Consider the following 26,465-nt stretch of genomic DNA (forward strand, 5'->3'; position numbering starts at 1 on the left):
AGTCTTTTCTTGCTCCAGTCTATCCTTAGACCATCTACTAAGCAATGAGGATAGCGGAGACCCATGGTAATATTCTTTTGATGCGTAAAGACCAGCCCTTAGAAAAAAGAACGAGGTCTTCTGTTGCTTTACTTTATAAGCCTAGGAGCTCCTAGTCATATATCAGGAAGCGGTGCTTTAGTTCCTTCAGCCGATCTAGATAAATGATGAATTTATAAACCATTCTTCTATCCATTCTGCGTTCCCACTAGAGAGGGATTAGAGTTAATCCTTTTTTTTAAGGATCCCGAATGAACTTCAACATTACCATTATGCTACCGAAAATGTAGCATAATCTTATCAATATCCCAATCCATCCATTCCGATCCAAAACTAGGATTAATTTATTATTATTTATAAATAAAGAGAACCTATGGAATCACGCATGGGGATGATATTATTTCATTATGGAATTGCTCGTGCATTTCGTAATAGATGCGCGTTATTGCTTTATGGCGAATAATTACTATAGTTTCAGATATCTTGATTCATTCTTCTTCTGTTTCTGCTCCTCCCAATGATTCATCCCCCTATTGGGTCCCATTTTTTCCCTCCTTTATCGTTGGATAAAAAGAAGTGCTCAATCCTTTAGGAGAACTAAAAGTAATAATTTTTTTTCGTATCTCTACCATTTATAATGCGTAATGCCCAAACCATTGTGACAAAGATACATAAAAAGAGCTGACTAATCTAGTGCAATTTGATCATATTGATGAAACCGCTTCCACATCTTAGTAGCTCAAAATAGGATCAATTCATTCATTAACAGCTTATATATGGTAATATTAGCCTGTATGTAATATTATTGGGAGCTATAAATATATTTGGATGTCTCCCCTAAAATTGGAAAGTCTAACATGATAATAATCATATGGGAGATCATGGATCAGAAACATAGTTTCGTTCTAGATATGTATATAATCAAACTATCCTCGATCTATCTCTCTTTAGCCAGCCTATGTTGCGGTAGTTTTCCAGAGGCATGCATCGAGAGTGGAATCTCGTCTGAAAAGATGCGTAAGCAGGCTCGACTGATAAGGAGAGGGCATTTGCGTGCGTTTTACGGCTACTTGACATGCCCAAGATGGGGAACCTCAGAAATCGTCTGAAAGGATGCGTAAGATAAAAAAATAAAAATAAAAATAAAAAAAACTAAAAAATCATAAAAAGGTTTATAGGTTTTGGTTTAGTCTTATTTTAGAATTTAGCTTTTATTTTATGATTTTGATTTTAATCATTTATATATATATATATATATATATATATATATATATATATATATATATATATATATATATATATATATATATATATATATATCTTTATTTTTTTTAAGTCACATTTAGTCTTAGCGTATTCACCTAAGGAATTGTCACATTTATAATTTTGGTGTATTTTTGTGCTAAGGGTAACTTTTGAAGAAAAGTTTTGTTTTTTGTTCTTTTTTCGTGGTATTCGACATAGTTAAATGTGCTTAAATTTCTATACCTAAGGATTAACTATTCGAAAGTGGTGAATCATTCTTTGAGATTTGTTGGCATTTGAATTTCATGGTTGAGTAATGAATTCATCTCTTTAGAAATTTAATTGTTGGGGCATTGCTAAGTCATTGAAATTTATTGCTTGAATGTTTTAATGCTCATTGTATGCTAGACATTTCAGTAAGTATTCTCAAGCAATTGTTAAAAGTTTTGCTCATATTTCTATTTCCTAAGCAGCAACAACAAAACAATTACTCAGTTTTCACTTCATCTAGCGAAGGCACTGGTCTTAAACATTCAAAGATCTAATCAAATTTCAAATATCGATCAATTGCTTGCTTCCCCCCGCTGTGTCTCCCAAGCCAACTAATTCCTAGTTGGTCTTCCTTTATTCCATGGGGTCTACCCTCCTTAGCCTAGGGAGACAGATTAAATGCAGAGATCGAGGATTAGGGTGACATCACCCGGTCTGAGTGTTGTCGCGGTGCTTAGACATTCTACGCGAAAACATTTTTTGGTGCCGTTTCCAGGGATAGAGTTTTTTCTGTCCTTGGTTTCCTCAATACTCGTCTCATTTCTTTCCTCTCATCCTTTCCTGTCTTTGACTCCTTTCTTTCGAGTTTTTCCATGTTACACTTTTTGTCCGGGTGGCGACTCCACTTCATCTATCCTCTGCAGGGGTGTATACTAGAAGGCATCCAAGCAGTTTGCTTAATCCTGCTCCTAATCCTGAAAGGGCTCTCAAAGTACAATTACACAAAATCTCTTCTCATACACTTCTTGTTAACCTCGGACAAGAAGCCCTCTCTGATATCTGCTTGCTTTTTACTAGCCCGGTCGAGCACGACATTTTCCCCTTGCGATTCTTCTAACATTCAAGGTTATCCCAATGATATTCCAAAGCATGGGATGGATAAATTGCCTATATTTCAGGGAAATAATGCAATTAGTGCTAATTCGCATTTGAAAGCTTTTAGTTCATGGCTGGGAAAATATGCAAGGGCTGCTGATTTTAATCATGAAGATGTTAAAACGACCCTTTTTGTTCTAACCTTGGAGGGTGATGCTTTAGATTAGTTTACAGAAAAGCCTAGAGATTCATTTGATTCCTTGCAATCGATTGTTAATGCCTTTAAGGAAAAGTATGGAAATAAGAGAGAGGGAAGACACCTCGTGAAAGCTATTAGCATAATCAAAAAGAGAGAGAATGAAACTGCTGAAGAATTTAAAAAAAGTTTTAATGATATTATTAAGGAATTACCTCAAGATTATAAACCTACCAAAAAATCTCTTCAAGATTTTTATATTGATTCCTTTAGCCCTGAGCCCTCTTATGAGTTGAGACATGCTAAACTTCCTGATTATAGGGATTGTCAAGCTTTAGCCGTAGAGCTTGAAAAGGATAAGGTAGCATCTGGGAAGTCAGAAATCCCAGGTTTTGATAGGCACTCAATGAAATTGAAAGAACCTAAAGGAAAAGAGGTTCAAGAACCTGATAATGACCTTGTTCAGAAATTGCCGCAAAAGATTGAAAGCATGGAGATTAACCAAGCGAAATTAACCTCAAACCATGCTAAGGAATTAGCTACTTTACAGAATAGGTTGGCCCAAATGGAAAGAGCTCAAATGCAAAATTTCCAGCCTAGAAATAATAATAATAATAATAGAAATAATAATTGGCAAAAGAAGGGTCAATCTAGCGAGCAGAGACCTCCTAATCCACTTGAACACACTAATTTGGTTGATGATGCTCCGCCTTACTGACGGGCTTATGATGCTGTTCATGAGGAGGCTACTTGCCCCATAGTTAGAAGGATTTTTTATAATGGAATGTTTGGGGCAGGTAATCAAATAAATGTAGTAGGTAAAGAGTTTCCTTTATCTATGAAAGATTGGATGGAAGTTAAGGAAAATAGTCGAGATGTTATGCATCCCTCATCAGCTTTTAGTATAAATAATTTTGAAAATGAAGATGATATTATGGCTAAATTATATGGAGAAAAACCTTCTCCAGAGCAAATCATGGAAATTGCTAGAGATAAAGGTTTAACTTATCAAAATAGGGATAAAGATCAGACTGGGAATCAGATTCCCCCTAGAATTTTTAACCCAGGTTCAAACTATGGATTAGATGTCGATTTAGGAAGTTGGTTTAATAATGCAAAAATCTAGGTTCTTGTCTCCGAGATTGTGAAAATTTCTTCCCAAAGGGCTAAGTTATTAAAAGCTATTGAATGTCCTCAAGTTAATGTTTCTCAATAGAAAGCCCCAGAGGTTGATTATCACGATGCTCCTATATATTTTCAAAGTTTAGATTTAGATAACAAGGATCATCAGCCTTTCTTTATCACCTTGATGGTCAATGGGTATAAATTGAATAATTGCGTGTTGGATTCTAGTGCATCAGCTTGTGTCATGACTAAGAGGGTCATGGAACAGCTTAATTTAAGAGTTTCTAGACCTTACTACAATATATGTGCCATGGATTCTAAGAAGATTGAAGTTCACAGTTTGATCAAAGATTTATAGATTCATTTATCAATTTAACCTAACATTATGATTGTTATGGAAATTGTTGTTGTTGATGTTCCTAATGCTTGGGGTATGCTTTTATCTAGAAAATAGGCCTCTGATCTAGGAGGGAGCATTCAAATGAATTGGTCATATGCTATGATCCCTTCTCCTAGAGGTGATGGTTTTGTGAGACTTAATAGAGAGCCCGAGAGAAAATTCCATGTTGAAGATCCTAAGAGACCTCATAACGAAATAATTAAAGAACAATCTAACATTGTGAATTATGCCATCATGTCTAATTTCATAGTTCTTCCCGATGATAAGATTGATGAAAAGATGGGGGATCTCAAGGCTAAAGTTTGGTACACGTATTTTGATGGTGCATCGTCTAGGCATGGTAAAGGTGCAGGAATAGTGTTAAAATCACCCCTTGGTCATATTTTCAAATTTTCCTATCGATTAGAATTTGAAGCAACCAATAAATTTGCTGAATATGAAGCTTTTTTGTTGGGTCTTGAGTTGGCAAAGGCTTTAAGAATCAAGTTGCTTAACATTAAGGGGGATTATGACTGAATTATGATGTAGCATAAAAATAAATTTACATGTAAAAATCGAAGGTTAAGGAATTATTGGAATGCTGTATGGGATACTATGGAACACTTTGATCCCCTTGACCTTGAAGCTATCCCAAGAGAGCATAATAGTTCGGCGGATGAGCTCGTCGTAGCTACTTCTACTTTGCAATTGTCTGATGGTATAATTGAGGATAAGATTAAAATGGAAGTTATATTTAGACCTTCTGTTCCAGATAACTCAGAGCATTGGCAAGTATTTAATGATGAAAAGCAAGTGATTCATTTTCTTGATAATTTGGATGAGTTTGAAAATTTTTGGATAAATTCTGAGGAGGATGGATTTGATAATCATGAGCATATCATAAATCCTACTCCTAGGAATGTGGTTTCTTTAGAACGGCACTTTGATAGGCGTGATGCCACAAAGTTGAAAGAGGAGAATAAAATGGATCTGGGTGAATACCTCGAGGTAAACATTGGAACTCCTACGAACCCAAATATTGTTAAAATTGGTAAGGGTACTAATGTTGAAGAAAGAAAAAAGTTGACCAATTTACTTCATGGATATTGAGATGTTTTAGCATTTTCTTGTGATGAATTAAAAGGTTATAGGGAAGACATCATGGAACACACTATCCCTTTTAAAGATGAAAATTCTAAACCCTTTCATCAGAAACTTAGGCCGATTAATCCTAAGTTAGCCCCTTTGGTTCAAAAAGAGCTTTCAAAGATGCTTGTAGCAGGGATTATTGCTCAAACAAGACATTCGACATGGTGTTCAACCTTGGTGATTGTTAGGAAAAATAACGGTACGATAAGGCTTTGTGTCGACTTTCGAAACCTTAATCTAGCATGTAAGAAAGATAATTAAACTTTGCCAAACATGGAGACTATGTTGCAAAGAGTAATTGGTTCTGGAATGATGTCATTGCTAGATGGTTTTTCTAGGTATAATCAGGTATGGGTTAAAAAGGAGGATTGTCACAAAACCACATTCACCACACCATGGGGTACTTTCGAATACATTAGAATTCCATTTGGATTAACCAACACTAGGGTTACATTTCAAAGGGCTATGGATTATGCCTTCAAGGGGTTAATTGGGAAATTTATTGAAATTTACTAGGATGATCTTACTATTTTTTCTAAGGATGGTATCAGTCATATAAGTCATCTTAGGCAAGTTTTTGGTAGATGTAGAGAGTACAGGATTTCTTTGAACCTGGCTAAGTCTATTTTTGGATTAATTGAAGGGAAATTACTTGGTAACATCATTTCTAAAGATGGAATCAAGGTTGATCTTGAAAGAGTTGAAGCAATCCAAAAGATTCCTCTTCCCCATAATCTTAAATCCCTTCAGTCTTTCCTTGGAAAAACAAATTTTCTTAGAAGGTTTATTCCAAATTATGCAGAAGTATCTAAGCCTATTCAGAGTCTTCTGAAGAAAGATGTAAAATTTGTTTGGCAAGAAGAAAGCAAGAGGGATTTTCAGGAAATCAAAGGCACTATTGCAAAAGCCCCTGTTTTAGTTAGTCCTGATTACTTTAAGGATTTCATGATTTTCTCTTTCACTTCTGAAGATACCATTGCTGGTGTCTAATTGCATAAAAATGAAGATGGCCATGAGCAGCCTATTGCTTTCATGAGTAGAGTGCTTCAAAATTCTAAATTAAAATACAATACCATGGAAAAGCAAGCCTACGCCTTAGTCAAATCTCTTAAGCATTTCAACACTTATGTGGGTTATTCCAAAATCGTTGCTTTTGTCCCACATTCTGTTGTTAAGGATATATTAACTCAAACTAATTGCGTAGGGACTCGTGCTAGGTGGGTTACTAAAATACAAGAATATGATTTAGATATTAAACCCACCAAGTTAGTCAAAGGCCAAGGCTTGGCTCAAATGATGACCGAAGATAATGAAAAGGTTCTTGGTTTGTTTTGTCTTAACGATTTGTCTTCACCTGAGCTGCAGAGACTAGGAAGCAGGAGTGGTGCAAGGACATTATTTATTACCTGATAAATCTTAAATGTCCTAACCATTCAGTCACTCATAAGAGAAGGGCTCTTAGATTAAAAGCCACTAAGTATTGCCTCATGAAATATGGCCTTAGATGGAGAAATCCTGAGGACATAGTCCTTAGGTGTGTTGACGAAGTTGAGTCCAAAAAGTTAGTTTCTGAGTTCCATTTAGGATTTTGTGGTGGTCATTATGCTACTAGAACTATTGCCCAAAAAATTCTGAGATCTTGTTATTATTGGCCTTTGATTTTTTCTGACGTGCATAAGTTTGTTAGAAGTTGTCAAGCTTATCAACTATTCACTGGGAAACAGAAGCTTGCTACCCTGCCCTTACAACCTATCATAGTGGAGGCACCTTTTCAGCATTGGGGTTTGGACTTCATCGGGAAGTTTCATGAAAATTCTAGCACTGGCTACTCATGAATTTTGACTGCTACTGATTATTTCACTAAATGGGTCGAAGCCATCCCTGCTAAGAATGCCACTGAAAAGGTCATAATGGATTTCATTGAAAATAATATCATTACTAGATTTGGTGTCCATGCTAAGATCACAACTGATAATGCCAAGGCTTTTAGTTCTTCAAAATTTTCATCTTTTTGTTTCAAGTATGGCATTCTCTTATCTCATTCCTCAAATTACTATCCTCAGGGTAATGGCCTTGCTGAATCAAGTAAAAAAAATCTCATAACCATTATCAAGAAGATAGTAGGAGATAATAAAAGATATTGGGATAGCAAAATCAAGTATGCTTTATGGGCAAATAGGATTACTAAAAGGAAAGCTATTGGTAAAAGTCCCTTTGAATTATTTTATGGCTTGGATGTAACCTTACCTGTGCACCTGAAATTTCTAGGTTATTAGCTCCTTTTGCATTTTTCTACTAATAAAGATGTTGTTCAAAATAGAATTGATCAGATTGTGGAGTTAGATGAAGCTCGTAGGACAACTTTTGATAATATATGTAAGAATCAATCTAACATTAAGAAATTTTTTGATAAATCATCTCGATCTAGATCTTTGCAGGTTGGAGATATGGTACTTCTTTGGGATAGCAAGAATGAAAAACCAGGAAAACACAAGAAATTTGACAGTTTATTGCTGGGACCATATATTATCTGAGACATTGCTAGGCCAAACTCATTCCACTTGGGTAGATTGGATGGCGAACCACTTACCTGCGAATGGAAAAATGCTCAAGCTATTCTTCAAAGATGACATTTGATGTGATGGGGCATCCTCTGTATTATATTTCTAACCCTACTCATTGTCTTTTCAACATTTCATTTCTGTTTTAGGATTAGATTTACTTTTCATGTTACTAGATAGTTAATAAATGAAGAGCTTATATCTTTCCTATGCTTAATATTATATGATGATTTTTGGATGGACGCTACTTATGTTTTGTTATGTGTTGCATGGATGCAGATTTTGGATTCTCACATTCCTACAGTGTAGCAATGTGTCCCCAAGACAAGCTAGGTGTCGACCACTATGTGTCAACAACCCATAGCAGTACACCCCCTTTTTTCGCAAAAGGGATAGCGCTTGATCAATGTGTCCGTGCTGTCTGGCTATCATCATCAACCTAATCATGTTATTTTGTAAACCAGTCTGCATGTGTAAATTGTAAATAATCTTAGCAGATCTATGTCATGTATGTAATTGCCTAGGTAAGCCTAATTTTCTGGTGACGATCTACATTTTGGAAGGTTTTTTGTCTCACCGATCCATGATCGGCAGAGTTTTCCTTCAGCCTTACCCCAAAGCTGGAATGGATTTTCTCATTAGAATCTTAGGGGAGTCCTAGTGTGTTAGATCAAGTCTATGTAAAAGTGATTTAGGAATAATCCTAACTATTTGGTTAGGTCATTTTGTTACAAATTACTTGATTTGCTAGATTTTATTTGTGTCGCAGAACTTGGTAATCTATGAGGGTCTATGTCAAATGGGTTTTCCCCCTTGAGATGTAAAAATGTAAAAATAATGATGTAAAATGTCTTGAGGGTTAGAAAAATAATTTATCCCCTCATAAGTCCTAAGTCCTAAGTCATAAGTCCTAGGTAATTTTAAATTTTCCAAAGGCTAAATTCGAGGGTCCTTTAAAAAAAAATATTTAAGAGGTCCAGGGACTAAGGTTAAATGATTAATTTGAAAAATTTTATGCCCTTGGTCCCTAGGGTTAGGTCAAAGTCAAAATTTTGAGGAAATTAATTCAAAAATTAAAATTTTGAATTAATTAAAATGGATTTAAATGATAATTTCGAATTTTTTCATTATTTTAATTTCGACGAATGAGATTAAAAGATTTTTTGATCCTCATCAATGGTTGAGATCGCTTTGACAAGGATCACTCGAACTAGTCATTGGGAAATTTTTCTTTAAATAGAAGGTTAGTGGTCAGTTGAGATCATTCAATCTTGGAGTCGTGTGCTAAGTGAAAGCTCTCTTGTAATTGTCTTTTCATGTGCAGATAAAGAAAGACTTTGGGGTTAATCTCTGCTGCTGTTACTCTTTGGAAAAATGTTGTAAGATGTTTTATTTTCTTGCATAGATTTACCTTCAGCCATTGATGTTAGCTTATTGAAGAGTGATTTAAACACAGGTATCTTGTTTGATCACTAGGTTTTGAATGGTAGTTTAAATTCTGAATATAATGGCAGATATCTCCATTACATTTTAATTTTATTGTTGTTTTCTCCCTCTTTGTTAATGGTTGAATTAAGTTGTGCAGGAAAATCTTGATTTCGAGATCATCGGGCATTTGGGGAAGTTCTCGGGTGAACCAACTAACTCTCAAAAAAGCATTTTCTGAAGAGCCCTGCTGGTTTTGATCCCGGGCTTATCATTAGAATTTTCCTTGTGAATGCATGAAGGGTTTTTTAAAGCACCTCATATTAAATTTAAAATTTTGAAAATATTTCTGTGGCATATTGACAAATCTGGCTATTTAGAGCTTTCAAACTGTAAATATTGTAATTATTTAGTTGGTTTTTGGGTTTTTAGTATGATCCTTGCATATATTGTTTCTGGGTGTTTGTTTTTTTTCTCATTGCAGGTTGCAAATTTGAAGAGGATATCCTAGTTTGAAGCCAGATCTAGGCCCTGGAGGGTAAGATCTGGTCTCAGAATCAGTTCTTGCAAGGGTATTTTTTTCAGATCTAGAAAATTTCATGGGGTTTTCAGTCTGAAGCAGCTGATCTCTAAATTAAGTTTTCTAAAGAGGTTCAAGGTTTTCCAAGCCATTTGTTTGCTGCTACCTAGGGTTTCATTTTACAGAATTTTTTTTTGAAATTTTTTAAAGCAGGTTGTGGGATTGCTACCTCACCTCCACGTAGCTTTATACCAATGGCTAGTCTTGTGCTATTGCCACACCTATTCTACATCCCCCACTCAGAACCCTCTTGCATAATCTGCATGCCATCCATCTATATCCTCACGCTGCAACTCCCTCTACAGTCTCATTGCAGTTGGCATACCTCATAGGTTGCCACACCGTCACTCAACTCTTCCTATGTTGCCCACATCACTTAGCCAATCTGCAGCTTCATTATTTCCTTTTGAACTTTCATCCCACTGCTCCAGCAAACCCCTCCACTGCCAATCCGATTAACATGCATTCATGTTGCCATCCACGATCTCCTGCATACAAACCTGCGATTCCTTCTCTGCCAATCCAGCTCCTCTATTTCCCGCATCTCTTCCATTACCTATCGGTCTTCCCTCAGCTATCTAAACCTGCGCAGTCTTCAATCACCCTCATCTCCTACAGAACCCGTGAGTTCCTCTTCAACCCCGCAGCTTTACATCTAGGCACAACTCCACGCAATCATACCCCTTGCCCTGTAAAGCAATCTTTAGTAGTGCCGTCGAACTCTCTGCCATCTCAAAACTCTCAGCCGTCGAGCTCCTCGGGCCTAAACACATTGAACACTTAGCAAATTTTGATTTCAATTTATGAACGTACTATTTCTTTATGATTTAGGGTTAGTGTAGTTAAGTTAGTGTCTATTTTTTTTTTTTTGTTTGGTATACTTAGGTCTTAGTTTTAGAATTAAATTTTAGTTTAGAATTAAATTTTCATTAGGTTTTGGTTTTAGATTTATTTCATTTTAGTTTTGTTTATTTTAATTTTGAATTTAGAACTTTATAACAAATAACAATATATAAAAAAAAACTAAAAAATATTAAAAAGGTTTATAGGTTTTGGTTTAGTTTTATTTTAGAATTTAGCTTTTATTTTATGATTTTGATTTTAATCATTTAAAAATATCTTGATTTTTTTTTTTTTAAGTCACATTTGCTCTTAGCGTATTCACGTAAGGAATTTTCATGTGTATAATTTTGGTGTATTTTTGTGCTAAGGCTAAATTTTGAAAGAATTTTTTATTTTTTTTGGTGGTATTTGACATAGTTAAATGTGCTTAAATTTCTATACCTAAGGATTAACTATTCAAAAGTGGTGAATCATTCTTTGAGATTGGTTGGAATTTGAATTTCATGGTTGAGTAATGAATTCATCTCTTTAGAAATTTAATTGCTAGGGCATTGCTAAGTCATTAAAATTTATTACTTGAATGTTTTAATGCTCATTGTATGGTAGACATTTCAGTAAGTATTCTCAAGCAATTGTTAAAAGGTTTGTTAATATTTCTATTTCCTAAGAACCAACAGCAAACCAATTACTCTTTTTTCACTTCATCTACCGAAGGCACTGGTCTTAAACATTCAAAGATCTAATCAAATTTTAAATATCGATCAATTGCTTGTTTTCCCCCACTGTGTCCCCAAGCTACATGATTCCCATTTGGTCTTCCTTTAATCCATAGGGTCTACCCCCCTTAGCCATAGGGTCTACCAATTTAGCGATCCACTCATACAGTTCAATCGGGAAGGTGCAGAAGAAAATTTTGTGTATCTCTGTGTACAAATATTTGTCCAACCACCGTTCTTTTTTCAGGCACGGATTTATGTTCTCTTGTGCCGCGAATTCATGGATCTTTCTATCGAACCACTTCTCAATTTCTTTCTTTGTCAGATTCCAGCGATGTGACATCAGACATCTCTTTATGTAGATCCCGGTCTCGGCAACAAAACCATTTGTTGGATTAGTGGGTCCTGACCTAGTTTCAGAGTTAGTTGCGCCAAACAAATCCCTACACTACTGGCCCTTTCGACATCCATCCACAGAGTGTGGACTGAAGTCTCACTTGAAGAAGTATGGTGGGATGTTGGAACCAAGTGTCCCACCCAGAGATCAGTGTGATGTCGTTTTGTGACCTAAATCTGCCTTCACACAGATCGATAAGCCCTGATGGATTATCAATGGAACTCCCTTTAATCAGCCCCTAGACCTCTGTGAAGGTATACAATTGACCTTTGTGGACCCTAAATAGGTGAATTAACTACTTACACACATCCAAGATTATTCTTAACCCATTATTTACTCAGATCTTCTTAAGTGTTAGATAACTCTACCACAAAATGATATAATCCTCACGTAAACCCTTAACATGAATTGCATTCATATAACAATATATAAATCAAGTAAAGTCATGCATTAATACAACATTATTTCATAAACCCATCATTCATCACAACATAAAGCACATTCATACATAACAGAAGTAAATAGATGAAACACAAGAATTTTTGTAACAATCTTCTTTATTGATATTCAGTGAATGCTTATAGACTCAAGACTTCCCTGCACACTCAGCTGCAGGGGTCCGTGCACTGAGCTATAGACTCTACTCTAGGCCTCTATGCACATAGCTGTAGAGCCTTCCTTCTTACTCTCTGCGCTAATTCTCTAGACTCTTCCCACAGACCAAACTTGTTACTTCCCTTAGACATCTCTAAGACACATCTATTTATACAATCCCATGTTCCACGGACCATGGGTAGATCTTCAAAAAGCCGACTTCACTTACATAAAGAGACGCAAAACCATTTTTAACTCTTTAATTATCTACGTGCTCCACGACCACAATTTGTGGAGACTTTACATCTTTATACAACAAAACTTGGGATTTTTCCCCAAAACTTGACCCAGGGGACCCCATCCCAACAATAAGTCTAGTTAATTTAAGTCTAATTCTAGTCACCACAAGTCATACTAGCAATACATCACCAACCCATGAAAGTCATGTTGGAGATGAGCTTTCATCCATTGCAAGTCACACTGGGAGCATAATTCTAGTCACTTCAAGTCATACTAGAAATGGGTCACCTACCTCTATGATTCATATTTCTATTGACTCACCTACTTCTATGAGTAGGACTGGGGGAATAAGTCTTATCTCTCTTGGGAAAGAGTCACTAACCTCTGCGAGTCATGTTGGGGACTCTCCGCCAACCACTGCAAGTCATGTTGGCAGAATGGATGTTGATCAGAAACATAGGCGTAGAAGTTTTAAACCTAAGTTCCCTTGTAAGACATGTAAGGGAGACAATATTACTCATTTGTTCCCTGGTATTCTAGAGGTACAAAGGATATGGTCTGAGTCTGAAGGTTCTTCTAATCCTGAATATGTTATGGTTTCTCAATAGTCTCATCAACGATTGGTTGATGAAGTGGTTAAGCTAGTGCAATCTCTAGTTGATTGCACTCCTCTTTTGGGGTTGAAGTGCTTAACAACAGAGTCTTCTTGATTTCTAGTACAAAGTCTTTTGGTATAGGGTGCATTCTGATCTCTTCGAATGTACCCCCTCCAAGTTCTAGGAGTGTCTCGTTTGATTGGGATAATCTTGTTGAGCCTCGTCTTCCTTCCGCTCCAACTTTCCAAATAAAGGTTAGATTCCACAAACGTCTATCGATGTATGGTGGATGAAGGATCCTATGCAAGTATTATAACCTCTGTGACTTGGAAAGCTTTGGGTTCTCCAAATTTTTTGACAGCTAATAGTTAGTCGTTAGCCTATGATAGAATACTTGGTGAATCTATGTGTGTTCTTCCTCAATTTCCTATTACTTTAGGTGGGAAGGCTGTTTTTATCGATATGATGGTGGTTTATCGCCCTTTAGATTTTAATATGCTACTTGGGTGTGATTTTTTCTATGCTATGAATGTTGTGGTATCTTCACTCTTTCGAGTGATGTGTTTTCCTCATAACAGAACTATTGTCACTATTATTCATCTTGCATCTGATAGTCCCCACCCTAATTCGAATTTATTATAGAATACCCCTTGGTATGTTCCAAGTGTTCAAGTAGAATCTACCTAGACACAGGTGAACTATGTGGCATTGGATCCTCAATGTTCAATTGCTTCTCAGAAGGATACTTTCAATTGTTATTTTCCTTCTTAAGACTTGGTCCCGACAGTTGACCGAGTGATTTCTCCTATGGGGACTTGGGACCCCTTAATTCCCTCTTTTGATCCTTCTAGTTCTCATGATTTCTTGGAGTTTGATTTGCCTTCACAGGAGGAACTGTTTGAAGCCATGAGTTTTAACTACCAAATGAGTCCTTGGCCTGAGCCCTGCAAGGGGCTTGTCCAAAAGAACTATTATGCATAAGCTGCAAGATTATGTGTTTCCATGTACCATATTGTACATATAAGGTATGAATTTTTAAGTTTTGTATTCTATAACACTAGCTTTTATCTGATGTTCATATATGGGATGTATTAACTGTTGGGTGTGGAGTATGATTATTTAGAGGTCTTTGTTGTAGTTGGATGTATACCCCAGGAAGTTTGTACACCCCTCCATGCGGGGGGTTGTGGGGGGGACTTGTCCCCCTTGCGGGGGTTCGGGGGGGCCGATCCCCCCCAGCTAGCGGTCCCCCAGTGAGGGTTTTGGGGGTAGTGCCCTCGAAGCTAAAAACAGATGTAAAAGTGCCTTGTAAAAATATTATAATTTCTAGTCAATCTAGGCCGTTCATTAGGCGGATGATCTAACAGTAGAACTTATGTTTAGTTTAGGGTTTTTTTCCCTAGAAGGCAACCCCTCTCTTTGTATGAAGGCGTTGTATTGAGGCTGTGTAATAGATGTGTATTCTTTGAGCAAGAAACAAAGAGGTGAGACTGTGAGAGAAAACAGAGGATATTACAGCGGATCTACTGTAGGTTGTATCTCTTCATTTTGCTGGATAATAGAAAGGAAGGACTGGCTGTTCGGGATGGACGTAGCCCAAAGTGGGTGAACCACGTATATCTGTGTCTCTCTGGTTTTATGTGTTTTCTGTGTTTATATTTATGCAATATTCTATGTGTTCCATTGCTTTGTAATATATAATTTTCTAACATTAACTTCTTTCCTAGTGTTCCTAATTATGTCTACAGAACTTGGAAAACTTCTCCTTTGGACATTTTTATGGTTGATCCACTTTGATAGGTATTGGTTCTCAAAAAATGCATACAGGTTAGGTTTTTCACTTGCATTGTGCATTTATCAATTTCCTTTTCCATTTTGGCCTTAGGATCGACCCCACCAAGGCATGACACAGAACCTTCTCATTTTTTAGAAGTGTCATAACTTGTGTGGTAGAGCCTAACTTATCATGGACACCCTAGATAGTACCTTGTTGTCACTTGGCACCCATGTTGAACTTTCGTTCTTAGGCTTGGAAGTCCTCTTTAGTCCCTCCATGACTTTGTGATGAAGCTTCATTCCTCGACTTCTTCTTTATTTTTCAGGCTTTATACCCTAGAGGCTCCTTTATGTTGAGTTGTACTACTGCATTGTAATGATCCTCATCATTGGGTAACTATATGGATCTTAAATCACCTCCTAGCTTAGTCAAATCAACTCTTCTCACAATTTATTACATGTTTTGATTATATTTTGTTTAATGAGATGAGTCAAAGTGAGATATTATGCCTAGTGGACTAATGTGCATTGAATGCAGGTTTGTGAGAGAAAATTAGGGAAGTTTGGCAAGATTAAAGGTTTAAACTCGAATGGGACAAGGAAGAGAGATTTTAGGAGGTAAATCCTACTCATTTACTCCTCCCTCATTCGAATATCCCCCCATCAATCACACTAGCTCAGAGTACAAGTAGCCAAGTCATGAAGATCAAAATGCAGCCGAGAAAGTGACAATCAAAGAGATAGTTTATATTGAGTTTGGGAGCCAAGACTCCCTAGATTTAAGGAATTCATTTGGGACTTCAATTGTATAAATAAAGAGGCCTAGATCCTCATTAGGATTCGAATTTTTGTTGTAAAAACGCTAGTTACTTTTGAGCTCCAGACTTGTGGAGGATAGTGCTATGTAATTTTTTGTTTTGATAAAGAGAATAAACTTCTTCTTGATCTAGTACTAAGTTAACTCAAAGGGCTGAAGCTCTTAGGTTAGGACCCAAACCTAGTAGAAAAGGCTCATGTTCTTGTATCTATAAGCCTAGATTGATTTCATAGATTCATGCTTAAATTGTCCTTAGAAGTATTTCATTGCAAGTAATGTAGATTTGATTAGTTTGCTTCCATTTGTGATTTGCTTCTGCAGTAGTGTAGAAGAGATTAAGAACCATCAAAAGGTTATCAATAGGTGTTTTGGCCTCACTTCTCCCTTCATGGATCATGATTTGAGGAAAGGACTCCTATGCAGCCCCAAAAAGACAAAATTCTCCTTTCTCATAGAATTTAGAGTTTTTTGCACCTAATCTAGCATTTGATAAAGTTGCAAGAGTAGGACCTAGTCATCATTTCTTCCATCTCACGTCTTACAGTAGATATCATCAATGGGTTCATCTTATTCTACAAATTTTCCTCATGCATGAAGTAGACAACTAGCTCATTAAACTCTGTTTCTCTAGCTTATTGAAATTCTTCTTGTTTACATGATTTTTGGGCAAATATCAATGTTTCATGTAGTGTAGGTTTTTCAAAAGTAAAGAGAGATATCATAGCCAACAACCTCATTCAAGCTTCATCCATCCATGACCATTCCTTTCTTTCACGAAGACCCTCACTAATTTCATCCATTTACAAGGAAACTTCTCTAAGCATGTTGAGAAAATCCAACCATCTCCGAACCTTGGTTTTGAGTTCTGAGTGATCCTAGGCATTTTCTTAATTCATCCCATCCACAAACCACCTTCCCTAAGCCTTCCATCACCTTCATCACCCATCATTTTTCTCTCAGTTGTATCCTGTAGAAATACAGGGAATCCTATAGGTTTTTAGGACATCTTGTAGGTTTTCCTGTAGTGGCCTGTTTTGAGGCCGAATTAAGGGAAAACCTCTAGGAAGCTAGGAAAGGTCACCTAAGGGTCCCCAAACCTTCCAACCATAATCCAACATCCCTAAGCCACCTTCCACATCACCAAGAGAGATTAGCTTTCACACTTCTCCATAAAATGGGAAAGGGACAAAAAGAAAAAAACAGATTTATTTTATCCATTTACATGCACAGTAGTAGAATGTTGATGCTTTGAATTTACATTCTTAAGAAGGATTTCATACATGTTAATCTAGAATTCCTTCTAAAACATAGTCTCTTAGCAATTAGGTAGGAAATGGTGTGTTTTAGCATTGGATTTCAATATTTTTCCTTACTACAGTAGACAAGCTTTCTCTTAGAGTAGATTTTTTTTCCCCTCATCATTAATCAAGCTTCTTCTGAATCCATAGAAGTCTGGCTTGAAAAACCCTAGTGGTCTCTCGCCAGCTGAACAGTGACAAAAGACAGAACCATCACTTTTACTTGTGTATACATCACTGTCACCTCCATGTTTGTATGAAACCCAAGTTGATAAAGTAAAGTTGGTAGCCGCAGGAGTTGTAGCATTCTTACTGCAATACTGGTGCTCATCACTTTTTGGCACTGTTGCTAGGGAGGTGTCTAAGTAATATGTGATTACTGATTTCTTTCTTCCATTTCTTGTTTCTGATATTCTGCTAGTAGTTTCATTTCTGCATGAGTAATTTAGTTTCTTTCTTTTCCCTTCTGCATTCTTTGATTTCCTTTCCATTCTTCAAGTAAGATTTCATTCAAGTAGTTAGTTTTCATTCAGTTAATTAATTTTCATTTAGTCTGCAATTTCAATTCTGCAATCACTTTCAAAGTTTGAAAAAAACTCAAAACAAAACAAAAACATTTTTTCATGCCTCGTAGGAATAGGGATAACTTAGGGAAATTTTTGAACCTTCCCTCTTCTTCAGTGGCTGTGAATTGGAGGAACCCTTAGGTGAGCAACCTGAAATATTTGAAGAAGAAGAACCCATTCCTATTGATCCAATGGCTAAAAATAGAAATGGCAGAGGAAATAGAGAAAAAGTTGAGGGTTCCTTCCCCATCAGGGAAAGCAATGGGGATACGAAGATGAAGAATATAAGTCCCTATTCCCTTCCTCATTTCCATGGCCTGAACTCAGAAGATCTAGACACCTTTTTATTTGAATTTTCTTTCATACGCCGAACCTATGACTACACCAATGATGAGCAAAAGTTGAAACTATTCCCATCCACTCTCAAGAATGCAACTTTGCGCTGGTTGATGGATTTACCTGGGGATAGCATCACAACTTGGGCTAAGATGTAGTAAGCCTTAAACAACAAGTATCAGGACTACTGTAGGTATAAAGACACTAAAGAGGAAATTTCTAGGATGACCTTAGGGCATGATAAAGCCCTAGAGGATTACGAAGAAAGATTCCAGCTTAGCTACAAAAGGGCCAGGTGCACACTTGAACTTGAGTCACTGAAGCTAGTCCTACTTAGAGGAGTAAGGGAAGATCTTCTAGATACCCTAAACTTGTTAGCAGGAGGGGACATCTACTAGTTACCCTATGAGGATATGAAGACTGTCTTTAGAAACCATTCGAGGGCAGCTAGGAAAAAGGGTAAGGGTAGTCAACCTATGGTCAGTCCATCCTGTTAGAGTCGGTATTGTCATCCCTCCGTCAGAGATCAAATCCTCTTGTTGCATTTCATATTAGGCGTCACGCCCAGTCATTTGCATTCCATTAGGTGCATAGATCATCTGATGGTAGTGGCATTCCTCCAGTTTCCCTCATGTTATCTACCTGCTAGCACATATTTGCTCATTAAAAAAAACATATATAGTCTCCTTTTTTATCTTGAAAATTGCAAAGATTGTCTTTAGGGTTTCATGGTCAGTTAGGTCTAGGGTTCTATTAGGGTTTCATCAAAAAATGTGTCAAAGTGTCCAATAATTGCCAGCAGGCTATGAGGAGGGTTCAATATCAATAAATTGCATCATCAAGTGTTCAAAAATGTGTTTTTCCTCAAAACTCTGTTTTGAGGAAAAAAATAGAGTATTCAACATTTATTGTACAAAATCATGAAAATTTTTGTTTTCCTCATTTTAAATTTCTTCATCTGCACCCTGATTTCTTTCCTTAGTCCAGAAGCTCCAACACCTACAAAAACAAGCAAGCTCAGGTCATTAAATTCATCACAAAGTGAAAAAGAAGTGAAAAAGTCAAAAAACAGAGTTTAAAGATAAAGTCAAATCCAAAACATTATAAAAGTGGGTTTCATGAGCCAAAATTTCAAAAGCTCTTTGTTTATAAGCTATTCCTTCATTTGATAAGCTCATTTGCAAAAGAGAAGCAAGATAGACAAAATTTGGTGAGCAAGTAAGAAATTGGGTGAAAATCATTGTAAGATTACTGGTGCGGCACATTGGGCCTTAGCACTCAGTTCATTTTAACAAGGGCGTGGCGCATAGGTGGGGCGCAGTGCATTGGGCTTGCTGTGCGGCGCATACAGCCAAGAAGCCCGAAAATTACCAAATTTGCTCCAAAATCACTCAAAATGCATCGATACAAGTAGGTTTAACTTCATTCATGGTTTTTCATCCAAGATTAATGGTTGTTGATGGTGTGTGTTTCATGGTGCTTGTGTAAAACAATCAAACCCTACCTTTTAAAATACCTCAAAGAAACTTGCTGCTAGGGTTTTAATTCACTGTTTTGTCACCAAGTTCACTCCCTCATCTCATTTGTCCTTTGATTTCATTATTCCCTAAGTTCCCCTACCCCCTAATTTCATTAATTCCCTATCCCAAGTTCCTTTCCCAAATTTCCAAATGTAAACCCCAAACCCTAATCCTATACAAAAACTCCCATAATATCCCATATTTCCCTAACTAAGTTTATCCCAACAGTCCCAAATTTCCCACTATTTTTCCCCTCTCCTAACAGTCCCTTGTTTCACTGTTTTCCCTTGGTGGCAGAGGTCAAGCACATCACCAAAAATAGTCCACCACAGTTTGGCACATTAGCACCTATTTCTCCAAGCCAATTTGTCTACCAACAGTTATGGCATCTGATCCTTCATATGATTATGAAGAAGAGACCCAAAGTGACTCACCCACGGAGGGACATGCACCAAGGAGGCCTCATAGAGGTGGCAGACATATCAGAGAAGAACCTACCACTCTTGTCAAGTTGCAAGCATGCCCTCTTGCCATCTTTTGTTTCTAGCATCAGTCATGTTATGAATTTTGTGAGAAGGTTGCTAATGTTCAGTTTCATCATGAGTTGGCCCACTTATTTGTGTTGCATTTACATGGTGACATTCCACTCTTGCTAGTGTTACTTTCACATTAACACCAAAAACCATTTCATTGGCAACCGGCATACCAAACATTGGGGAACCATGGAATAAGAGGTAGAAAATTGACCGGCAACACTATGAACCACACATCAAACCTGGTTTTTTGAGACAGCACACAAGAGTGTTTCCTTTTCGGTTCCTCGAGGATGAGTATGCTCCTTTAATGAAACTCATCATGAAGTATTTCACCTGTGAGGGCCGGTTCTCCTGCTTGTATGCTTATCACATCAGGCTGCTGATGCATTTTACTCGGGTGTGGATGATGAACATTCCTTATTTCATATGCCAAAACACAGAGAAGATGACCACTCTTGTGCAGCACAAGACCCCTCAGCAACAGTTCAACAATCTTTATCATTTTTCTCTCATCAAAACTATGGTCGTTCATCAGCTTGGTTTACAAGGCATCACTCGGGATAACTTCATCTCTCAGGAGTTTTTCACAGCTTCATAGGGACCTTCAGAGGTTGGGCATGAGACAGGTGGACCTTCTTATCAGCAGGGCCATGAGACCGCTAGTATGCCGGTGTTCATCTCTTATCAGAGAGGCACTAGACGGTTGTTTGCAGCAGCGAAGCGAGTGTTATCTCCACCCAGGGTGGAAGGGGCCTCACTTCCTCCATCAGCACAGCAGGTTCAGGACTGAGGCAAGAGGCCTCTACAGGAGGAAGGACCATCAGGTGAGTGAGAGACTGATTTCATCCTCATTGAGGGTGATGATACTGACATGGGCCCACAGAGTGAAAACCTTAGAGAGATCATCAAGGAGCAGCAAACAGACATTGATGCCTTGTCCACCAACTTGGATAGAGCACAATGGACTATACAGTACCTAGAGCAAAGGAGCAAGCAGCGTGAGGACCAGCAGGTGGTGATGGAGTTACAAAACATTCGGCAAAATCGCCACGCTGCCCAAAGGAGGAGAGTGGAGTTCACTTCCTTGGAGCAAGAGATCAATGCCGATAGGGAGTCATGGCTTGAAAGAGTCAATATCAACTTGGAGAGGAAGTTGGAGAAGGCAATAAATGAGAATAATATGCTTAGAAATTTTTCATATCATTACTTGTCCGGGAACTTGGTGTGCCAAGCAAGAATCAGGAATTTAAAAGCAAAGTTGAAGAGAGCATCAAGGAGGAAAAAAGAGAATGAAGGACATAAAATCTTGGCTGAGGCTTCCTTGGCCCATCACAGCACTTGATAGAGAAGACTCAGCCCAAATTTCAAGAAATTTGGAGCAATTTTTGCATTTTTGTAAATTTTTGGCACAAAAAATAGGTTTTTCTGCCCTATGGGCCACGCCACGTGGCGCTCGCTTTTGCTAGAGGCCTCCAAATCACAAAAGCTTTGTATTTTGGATTTTTCATGAAAAGTTATGCTTTCCTACCTATGGCCAAGAAATTTGGGCAGGTTTTGAGCCCTCAAAAGGTCAAAAAACACTCAAAAAATGACCTCACTGCCCCTATTTTGACACACAAGAAGCGATGTTGGGAGAATGGACTTTGGGAGGGGCAAATGGAGGCCAAATTTAAAATTTCCACTTGGGTTGGAAAGTAGACAGGTAGACCTTTCCAGCAAGCACACCTGGAGCTCATTTGGACATAGCGAAGGCCTCCAACAGTTGGTCCAAATAGGCATTACGCATAGAGAATCAAGCGTGGCGCATAGAGGAAAAATTGCCAGTTTGACCAAGTTTTTCTCTGGTTTTTGCCCAGCTTCAACTAGTTTGAATTTTTCACTTTCCTAATGGAAAATTTATGATGTAATTTGATGAAAAGTGATGGATTATGATGTAAATATGTTGGATTTTCACTTGTAGAGGTAGATTCATCAGTGTAGAGGTTGTTTGAAATTGAATGAATCAGTTCCCTTGTTTTTAGAGGTATGATGTTATCTTGCCTAGTTTCTAGTTCTCAGTTTAGAATCAGTTGGATCAGCTCCTAAACTCATGAGATCGAACCCTAGAGGCGAGGATGAGCTATGTTTGTCTATATTATGTTGTTTTTCAGTCATTAGCATGGTTGGACTCTTGAGAAAGCCTTGTGCTTCATTGTACATTCACTTTCAGTATTTTGGCTAAGGAATTGAGACCAGGATTTGCAGCACTCTTTGGGATTCATGTGGCAATTTGTATTGGTACAGTGCTTCTCTTTGTAATTGTGAATTTTGTTTATGTATGCCATCATCTATCTTATTTCTTCTGAACTAAGCAAACAAGAGTGTAAGTAGAATTCATTGAAAGTGCAATGCTCTACTTGAAGTTTGCTTTAGTTGTTTGATATTTTCAGTTGTTTGGGGAGGATTATTGATTTCCCTTGCCCTCTTCAACACCTCACCTATATTTTCCCTCCATCTCACTAAAATTTAAGTGCCAAAACGATTGCCTACCTTACCCCATCGAGATCTCTGCAGAACTGAGCCTCAATCCTCGCACCCCAAAATCTGCCTTTCCCTTGATTCCAACAAAACCCCCAAAAAATCACATCAAATCCTTGCACTTCATACCTAGCCTAAAATTAGTTTTTATTTCAGTCATCTCAAGCCCCATAGATCATCTTTTGTTGAGATTGACCTGGAGAGAGCCCTCTCCTGTCCTCGTAGGGCTAGCTACGAGGCTGAGCGTGGTTTGATGTTGGCCTTGGATCTTACCTTTTCAGCCTGAGGTAAATACAGGCACTAACATAGTGGCAACCATACTGGGGAACTGAATTATTTTTTTGTTGGTATTCTTCATTTTATAAACTACAGACGGAGCCTGAAGATTAGCCAGGTAGCCTTTGAAACGCTTTTGCTTTGCATTAGCGCAAGTAGATAAATGCTACTTCAGTCAATCTCTGGTCTAGTCTTGTAAATGGAGTATCTAACTTGTAGATCACCCCAATACATCTGAGAATTCTAAGCTTTTGGATGATAAGTTTAGGATTTGATAGGTTGAATAAGTTGTTAATGTCCTTTTGATTTCTTGAAAATAATAGCACACTAGCTTCCAGAAGACATACCAGAGCAAATTCAGATCCTGATCCCCCTCCTGTCTACGAAAATCCCAATCTTATTCCAAGAATTGTTTGCCAATGAAGTTCTATTATTCCCGTGTTAAAAGCTCAATCGTGTCCTATTGGTTTTGAGTATATTGAGGACCTTGAATTTGATGAGCAGTTTGAGTTGTCTTTGTTTGAAACCAAATCTGAAAGTGTTGTTGCTTCAACTACCTTAAATCCTGAGTTTGTTAGAAATCTTGAAACTGAAAGGGCCAATAAATCCATTGATGATTATATTTTGAACCAGCTCTAGACTACAATTGTGGCTTCTAATATTGCTAATTTCCTAGAGACTGCTTCTGCAACCCTTGGGTCATCTGCAATTGCGTCTAGTTCAAGAATTCCCACTGAACCTCCTTTCATTCCTACCATTCCTGTGCAGCCTACTGTTTCTGATAAAAAATTTGCAGTAGTATCGCCTCCATCTACTCCTTCTACTCCTAAAATAGCCAAGATTGCTTCACCTCCGCATACACCTCCTCATACCCCCCATACATCAGATCCACCTACTCCCCCAACATCACCAAGGCCGATTGCAAATCCACCAAGAGTAATGGCTACTCATTTTGCACCTCTTTCACTACCTCAGAATTTGGACGATATGTCAGCCGACTATCAAAGAAAAATTCCTTTGTTTGATGGCACTCCTCATGGTGTCACAGCTCAGCAACATATGGATAGAATGATAGATTTCTTCGATCTTCATGAGATTGATGCAGAAAATGTAACCATGAGACTGTTTGTACAAACATTTGGTAGTGAAGTAAGGAAATTGTTCAGGGCCTTGCCGGCTACAAGAGTCACTACATTAGCCGATCTACAGAGACAATTCTTAAACTGCTGGGAAGTGAAGAAAAATCCCCTTCAGATTCTTTCTGAGTACGAGCACATCAAACGAAATGCTGGTGAGTCTGTTCAAGATTACTGTATTAGATTCAATTCAGTTTACAATGCAATCCTTGATATGGCTTATCAATTAAGAGAAAGAGATTCGACTATGTTGGAAGACATGCAGAAGATTGTGGTTAGCGTTGAAGCAAATATGCTGGCCAAAAGAGCTAGAGCAAGAGCTGAAAATAAAGTCACAATAAAAGAAGAGTCTTCCTCATCAGATCAAGTACTTCGAAAGGTGGAACAGATGCTAGATAGACTGAAGCTTGACAAGCCTGAACCACAGATCAGAAATCCTAATTTTCGTGGCCAGCAGCAGCCCCAATACAGGATCAAACAAAGAGAGCAGCGAGCCCAACATCAAACAATGCAGCAGCAAGTGCAGACACCTCTACAACAGAATGTTGTAGTTGGTCCAAAATCGGAAGAGGAGGAGAATGTGATTAGAGAAGAAAATCATTTCTTTACACCCGATGACATGCCAATTTACATCACTGAAGATGAGGAGTACTCCGAGAATCCAGCTGAATGAGGGGATGAAAATTTTATTTTGGCAAATGAGACAGTTCTTGAGGAAGAGTCTGATGATTACCAAAGAGGATATATGAATGCTTTATCAGCTCATCAACGGCAATATTCACTTCGAAATAGAGATGTGCCTATAAATCCAATTAAGAAAAGGAAGGAGGCAGCAGCGTCAAAGAATGATCCTCCCAATGTGCAGAAAAAGGGAAAAGAGGCAGCTGATCCTAGCAGCAGCAAAACGACATTAGCAAATGAAAGACCAACTCAGCCAAATGTGTCCAAGGAAAAAACAGAAAAGAAGGATGTTCCAGCAAAAGAGGTAGAAAAAGTTTCAGTTTTTAACTTAGAAAATGAAAATGCTAAGTTAAAAATATCCATTCCTTTGACTGAGTTGATGAAGAACAACAATTATAAAAGTCAGGTGTCTAAAATTTTGAGCTTAGCATCAAATATGGTAAATGTGGAGGATGACAGCCCCGAGCTGATCTTTGGGCTAGCTTTAGAAGGTCAGTCCCAAGATAGTGATGTTGCTCCCTTCTATATCAGTCTCAGGGTGCATGACTTTATTTTACATAATGCTATGTTTGATTCCGAAGCTTCTCATAATCTTATGTCGAAAGCCATCATGGAGAAATTGGGATTGGATATCACTAGGAAATACCATGACCTTTACTCTTTCGATTCCGACAGAGTAAGGTACATCAGGCTTATCAAAGATTTGGTGGTCAGTTTGGATCTTTTGATGGACGTGGTGGTGGCGGATATACCTCCTAGATTTGGCATGCTTCTTTCCATATCTTGGGGAGCAAAGATTAAAGGGTCAATGCAACTTGATTTCTCCTATGCTACAATTCCCGTGTTTGGTCAGATGAGGAAACTATACCGGGAGCAGAAAATGAAGTACATGATCACTAGCAAGGAGAAACCGGTAAATCATTCAATCAACTATGTACATACTGATCTAGAGTCATTTGTTTTGTATTCAGATAGTTTTAATGATGTAAATAGCCAACTAGTGGAAGTAGAAGACATACCTAAGATTACTGAAAATTTTAGAGAAGTCTTGAGACAAGAACGGCAAATACTTGATGGCATCGCTGAAAAATCAGCAGTCCGGCAACAACAACATAATTATGGACAGCAAGGAAAAGAAAAAGAGTTTCAGCATTTGGAAGAGGATGAAACAGGCCTATGGAGTATGGACTTTGATGGCATTGTAGGAAGGGAAGGTGCTGGAATTGGTATTTGGATACGCAGCCTAGTTTTCGCCCCAAACAAAGTGCCAAGTAATGTAAGGGTCTGCTCTTATAAATTAGCTTTTGACTGTTCAAACAATGAGGCTGAATATGAAGCTTTGATTGCTGGTTTGAAAGTTCTTAGAAAATTAAATGCTAAGAGGATTTCAGTGTATGGCGACTCCGAGTTAGTTATCAAGCAAGTGAAAGGCAAGTTCCAAGCAAAGCATCCTCGAATGTGGGCCTACCACAATGCGGTGTTGGATATCTTGAAGGTATTTTCTAATTATACTATCACTTGTGTGCCCCGTGCTCAGAATGTCATTGCAGATTCACTTGCAACAGCAGCAAGAAATTTGAAGGTTCCTATGAACTCAAACAATAAGTTCGAGATTCATGTGAAGCATCGCCCGACTGTGCTTGACAGTCAAAGGTATTTGCAAGTGTTCCAAGATGATGAGGAGATCAATGAATTTATGCAAAATAAAGGTAAATTCAAGGACATTTCTATTGATATGGAGTATGATGATGGTGATGAGAATATAGAAGTCAATCAAATGGAAGTTTTTCAGCTCAAAGACAACATCATTCCAAAAGGTCTAATACATTTACAGG

This window comes from Pinus tabuliformis, chromosome 9, assembly GCF_031772625.1.
Source record: "Pinus tabuliformis cultivar Carrire ecotype Pingquan chromosome 9, CPIR1, whole genome shotgun sequence".
NCBI classification, from domain to species: Eukaryota; Viridiplantae; Streptophyta; class Pinopsida; order Pinales; family Pinaceae; genus Pinus; species Pinus tabuliformis.